The sequence below is a fragment of the Saccostrea echinata genome, unplaced genomic scaffold (genome assembly GCF_033153115.1).
Source record: "Saccostrea echinata isolate AGI-Se365-2 ecotype Australia unplaced genomic scaffold, CSIRO_AGI_Sech_v1 ptg000055l, whole genome shotgun sequence".
Taxonomy (NCBI): Eukaryota; Metazoa; Mollusca; class Bivalvia; order Ostreida; family Ostreidae; genus Saccostrea; species Saccostrea echinata.
Window position 1 is genome coordinate 952102 of NW_026889804.1, and position 6281 is coordinate 958382.

At 33.3% G+C, this 6281-nt stretch overlaps 1 long non-coding RNA gene across 4 annotated transcripts in view; it reads left to right on the plus strand.

Moving 5' to 3' along the window:
- Positions 1–3073, plus strand: part of LOC133172872 (uncharacterized) — a 28004-nt gene extending 24931 nt beyond the window's left edge. For 3 of the 4 annotated variants that reach the window (XR_009718973.1, XR_009718974.1, XR_009718976.1), the window contains 4 exons: positions 220–421; positions 698–1059; positions 1937–2085; positions 2708–3073. This is a non-coding gene — a long non-coding RNA (uncharacterized LOC133172872). The remainder of the gene's footprint in view (positions 1–219; positions 422–697; positions 1060–1936; positions 2086–2707) is intronic. The other variant, XR_009718975.1, reaches the window with a different exon arrangement.
- The last annotated feature ends 3208 nt before the right edge of the window (positions 3074–6281 follow it).

A 6281-nucleotide genomic window follows, 5' to 3' on the forward strand; every position in this document is an offset into this window, starting at 1 on the left:
TCTGCATCTCCAGCATATGTACTGCATGAGCTTGATTAATCTCAGCTGTACATCTGTCAACAGCATCTAGGGCAAAATTATGCAAAAGTTTGGTGTTTTTCTGCTTTAATTGGTTCTCTTTGGCATAACCTCTGAAAGTTTCTGATCTATTTTAATTGACTTTCTGATTGACTTGGACAAGTGTCGAGTGTCAATATAGTGAACTGGGATATTTTGCAGCAGATTGTCCTTATAGAGGGAATCTGCAGCTCAACCAACAGAGCTGTCCATGTCAATGATTACCTTGAGTCCATCTTTGCAGAGGAGTTCCGCCATCCCCTCCCGAGTCCAAGTGAAGTCATCCTGAATGGTATGGTGCATGGGTAGATTTGCCCCACACACCCCCCAGGACTACACTGATGGTTTGAAGTGCCCTCATCAAGTAAGTGTCCATGCTTTGAACAAATTTTTTTTTTATCATCTGATGTCTTGTTGTGACATTCTCGGCAAATGAGTATACAGTCTGTGTCGCTGACTGGAAGGGTGTCTCACCCACCCCCGAGTACAAGGGGTTATTGTACATGCCATCGCACTGTACAGGGATGGCATGTGGGGAGCCACTTCCCCTTAGAGTGTTGACATCCACCAGCCGGTTACTCATGTCAGCCTCGTTAAGGTTTCCAATAATTGGCATAATTTTGTTTGATGTCTTTTGTAGAGACTTTCTCGTAGGAGGGGGAGTGTTGGTAGAAGGAAAGATTTTCCTCATTCCATCATTGCCTATAGGGGTTTGACTAAGGCCAACTTGAAGCACATAGTTAACAGTGGCAGCTTTCCTACCTGGGGATTTGGTCTCTACCTCCTCATACAGATTGTACCGCCTTGATACATATAGACACTTGGTACATTGAAGGCCCATCCGGCTTCCCAGACCACGCCTCTCATCAAATGCCAGATCTCACTCAAGCGTTCCATCGCACCCCGTATTCCCTTGCAGGTGGAGAGAGATCACCTCATTCCAGATCTCGGCTGTTTTCTCAAGGTGTAGCAGTAAATAGGAATTTTGATTAGCCAATCTTAGTAAGGCCAAATAAAATTGAAATCTTGATTCTCAGGCCCGCCCGCATCTGTTTTGAGGTAACCGCATTGCTGATTTTATTGTTTTTTTGATAAAATAAAAAGTTGATATTGCGGAGACCAATCCGGGAAAATAATTTCCGACCTCATTTGTTTTGTAGTTTAGTATTCAAATATCACTTCCGGTAGCAATTTACAATGAGATTTTGGCTCCTTCGCTTGAAAATACATTCAAGGACATTACCTACGATATTTACGTTGTTAAGCAATGGATAAAGCAGTAATTTTGACCAGAAATGGAAAGTATATCTGTAATTTAAAAAATTATCTTTATGTTTAAGAAAATTCGGAAATTAAAAATTAAAAAAATACCTCCCTCATCTAATTTTTTGCCATTTAAATGAAAAATAAAATGCCGCCCTCCCGCATCTGTTTTGGAGAAAGTTGGCCTGAGAACCAAGGAATTAAATTTACATAGCCTAAATATACCATTTTTCATTTGCTTGAGACAGATGGAAGTTTTCAGTACATGAGAGCACATATTAGAGTTACTTCCCTTAGACTGTCTGACAAGACATAAGAAATTTTAACATCATATAAATTTAATTCTTTGAAATGAATGCTTCTGATTTCTTTTCTTATGTACCTATATGACTTTCAACTGCATGTATTACATTTTACTTTGCATGTATTAATTTACATTTATTTACTTGTAATAGTATGTAATATGTATCCTACCCTAGTATTGTCCATTTTTTCCCATATTTAGTTATATGAAAGGTAAGTAAGACTTGATTTGTTAGAATTTTTATGAACTATTGCTCAATTATAAATGTTTTATACAAAATTTGACTTACTGTTCTGATTCATTTGTATTTAGGCACTTTGGAGGGCTTTCAACTTTCGGTCCCTTCGGCCTAAGGAGATAGTGGCACATGCGCCGCACGAGCATTTCCTGCCCTTCCGCAGCTATAGGAGTTTCTGAAACCATCTGATGCATCTGCTGGGACAGTCTGTTGTACCGTGCAGGTAAAATTTTCACTCCCTTATTATGGGGCACATTTTGAGGTTTGAAACCATAGTTATGACCCTTTTTGAACTTTGGCATGTTTTTTTTATTTATATAATAAATAGTTCTTTTATTAATATACTCGAAATAAAATGTTTTACCTGGATACGAGAAAAAAGTTTTAAAAATCGCAAAAAATATTTATGATACTGTAACCTCTATTTGCATATAAGACATCTACATTATAAGTGATTCTCATTGGCGGATCTAGAAAGGGGGGGTCAGATATTCACAGGGCCAGAAAAGGCAAAAGTGAACCTTCGTTATTGCAAATGAAAACTTTTTATAACGTACATAATGAATTTTATATTGTTTTTCAGTTTGTTCTATATTGAATGTAAATTGTTACCTGTCAATAAAAAATGCATTGTAATTCCCATGCCATCCCTGGTATTGACCAATTGCAAGCTCATGCATTTGTATTGCTAATTTATGCCAATATTCACCAATGTTATAAGTTAAAAAAAAAACATAATATAACAAATACAATACTTGAAATCAGACAAAAACAAAACAAAAAAAAAAAAACGAACAAATAAATGTCGGCTTTATTTGTGAATAATCTGTCCAATTTATTTTCAGAACTGTTTTTCAAGAAAAGTAAAAAAGGAAACGGCTGTTGATGTTGAACAACTCCCTTGAACCAACTTTATCTTTCCCACTTTTCTTCAAAGTGAAATGAATGAATATCATTGAGTGAAAGAGTTAAACTTTTGAAAAGATTTCTGATTTTAATTAAATGGCAGATGTTTTAAGTTCACCATTCACTTTTGCCATATTTTATGGTGCTAATTAAACATAGAAATGACCCTGTCGTAAAAAGGAATAGGCTTATAATGATAACCATTTTTGTTAGTCATTCTATTTTTCCAACATACTATTATATGTAATTAGTTTTCTGGATTTTATACATGTATATAGATAATATGCTAATTTAATAAAGATGACTTGCACATCAATTTCAAGTTTGTATTTTTTATGAAAGTTATGGTCCTTATATTCTGGAATGTTTTAAGATATTGGTGAAAATCGAGTTTCTTGATGTTTGACCCATTTGATATGAAAGCATCCACAGGTAGTGAATATATATGAGTTAACAATATTTTACAAAGGAATATACATGAAAAAATCTTCTCAAGAACAACAAAGCCAAATTGGGATGTATATTGGGATTACAGACACGACATTCTTTTCTCTTGTACTTCTATTAAACTTAGCTTTGTCACCTGCACCAAAGGCTTAAGGGCAGATGAAAAATGAGATGACGCAAACAAAAAATGGATTCCTGGATTTAGATATATTTTTAAGCACCGAGGGAGAACATGTTTGTTAATCATATTTTAAAATGAAATTGAAAAGAAATTGAGAAATTCTAGAGAATCATTTTTTTTTTAATATTTGGACTAACCCAATCAAAATAAAACTGATCCCGATCAAAATTAACACAGAATGAATAAAATACTAATTTATTGCCTCTTTCATGTAGCTACAATGAAGAAATCTACTTGATTGTCAAGCTCAATAATCTTTGACCCTTTTTACACCTAATAAGATTAGTGTTGCTGGGGAAATGTTATTTATTTCCATTAATTGTACTTTCATGGTTGGAGTCGGTTAAATTTTGATCGAGTTTGGTCAAAGTTTAAATGATTAATTTATTTAAAATTTGGCTATTTCGTTTCAATTTCTTTTATAAATATGATTAACAGACATGTTTTCCCCAGTTACATGTATGACTGGTTTTCAAAAGATTTTTATCCACAAGTTTAAAAAATATTCACAAATAACATGTTTTATTTTCATACATATTTTTTCCATTTTCTTTGGAAAAATATCAAAAAAATCATATAAAAAATTAAGAGCTAAAATCGGCCTTTCAATGCTGAAACCTTTGTTTAAAAAGGTTGACTAATAGATCTATAAAATTAAAATTTGGTGTGGCATTCCTCCTTAAGTTCTTTAAATAGACACCAAGGTCAATGACCTTGTGACCTTGACTGTGATCTATATGCGAGTTTTCTCGAAATTTGTTAGCGCAGGGAACATCGTAACCAAAAGCGTGGTGACATTAAATCTCAGTCGTCAGTTTGTCAGTCCATCACAAAAATTTAAACCTTGCCCATAACTTCTGAATTACTGGAATTATGAGTTTCATATTTCACAGGTTTGTTCCTCGTGACAAGACATTTCTTTAGGTACCACCAATTTTGAACTTGACCATAGAGTTTGACCCACTTTTTACGCATACATCTTTAATTTTCACTTTGGCCATAACTTTTGAGTGGTAAATACTATCTTTTTAATATTTCACCTAGGTTTTTTTTTGTGGCAATACCTTTCATTTGATAGCAACAACTTTGACAATGACTTGGGAGATTTCCATCTCATGGAAAAAAACTTTGGCCATAACTTTAAAACGGAAAGAATTAGAGCTTTCATACTTCACATATGTAATCCTTGTGAAAAGTCCTTTCATTGGAGAACTCTGACTTCTGATCTTGACCTTGGAGTTTGGCCCACTTTTTATAAAAATTAACCTTGGCTATAACTTTTGAAGAGTTATGGCTTGGGATTTCATACTTCACATATGTAATGTTACAAGACCTTTCATTAGATAGCAAGCACTTAAACCCTTTGACCTTGGAGTTTGACCCACTTTAAAAAAACACTTGAATGGTAAGAGCCAGGGCTTTCATACGTCACACATTTATTCCTTGTGACAACACATTTCATTGGATAACAAGATTTTTGACCTTCTGTATTTGACCTACTTAAAAAAAAAACTTGACCTTAACTTTTAATATGAAGGGTTAAGCTTTCATACTTTACATATCTATTCCTTGTTATCTTTTTAAGCACGCACCTGCTATTTTAATATGACGTGACATAAAAACCACACAGATCCACCACTCTGTCCACACAGGAAATACCCATAATGACAAGAATAATAATTTTCGTAATGAGGGTAATCGTCTTCATAAATCCAGGCTTGTACAAATTGTATGTTTGTAAACATGATTTTTTGAATTGTAGATCCAAATAATTGAAATTTGTAGTGATATCAGTTTCATTTTCTTCATATAGATATGTCAAACATCCAAATGTGTAGTTCCGAATATAAAACTGTTGACATTAAGTATATAATTATAACGAATGTGTATATCTTTCATGTTGTAAACTTGTTTTACGGAATATATATTTTCGCGCTGTGATGAAAACGCAGGTAATTCACAACTCTTCAATTTTCAAGTCTACACGATAATCGAATTTTGATTATGAGTACCTTTCATATATTAGCTGCAGAACTGTAGCTCTCTGCTTGAGAAAATTCGGATAGATAAAGCAGAGAGCTACAGATCCAAGCGTTGTAAAAACCTTCGATTTACGCCGACGATTTTTTGTCGCTACTTTAGGTATTTATTTCGTGTAGATTAATCTTTCTCATGCTTCTAGAATGGTATCCTATAACAGTCCACGTATTTTAACTCTTATATTTGACCTTTGTTTACCTTTTAACGGTCCGAAACAGTCCTGTATATAGTTTTGTAATGTCGGTTAAAGAGTTCCATTTCGACGTCCGTAACCACAAACAGCCATTTGTTAGCGTTGAGAGGTAAGTAATTAAATGATCAGGAATTGAAGTTGAATGTATGAATAATTATTAAATACCATTTAAAATTATTTCCAAAGCTTGGGGAAGTATAAAATACACAAAAAAATACCCATAATGAGCGACGAAAAAAGGTCGGCGTAAATCGAAGGTTTTTACAACGCTTGGATCTGTAGCTCTCTGCTCTATCTGTCCGAATTTTCTCAAGCAGAGAGCTACAGTTCTGCAGCTATTCATATATATATATATATATATATATATATATATATATATATATATATATATATATATATATATATATATATATATATATATATATATATATATATATATATATTAAATACTTCGGCTATAAGTGATATTTATGGGAAAGTTAAACATCGAAATAAAGATGTTATCTCTTTAAACCAGAATGCTGATGCATTTAATCTTATATCTTTTTCCTACTCCTCTAGGTTTATTAATAATATCAGTTAGGTTTTTTGAACTATTACTGTTTCGAGATCAAGCTATGATAACTTCTTATTTTAAGGACTGGAAATCTTT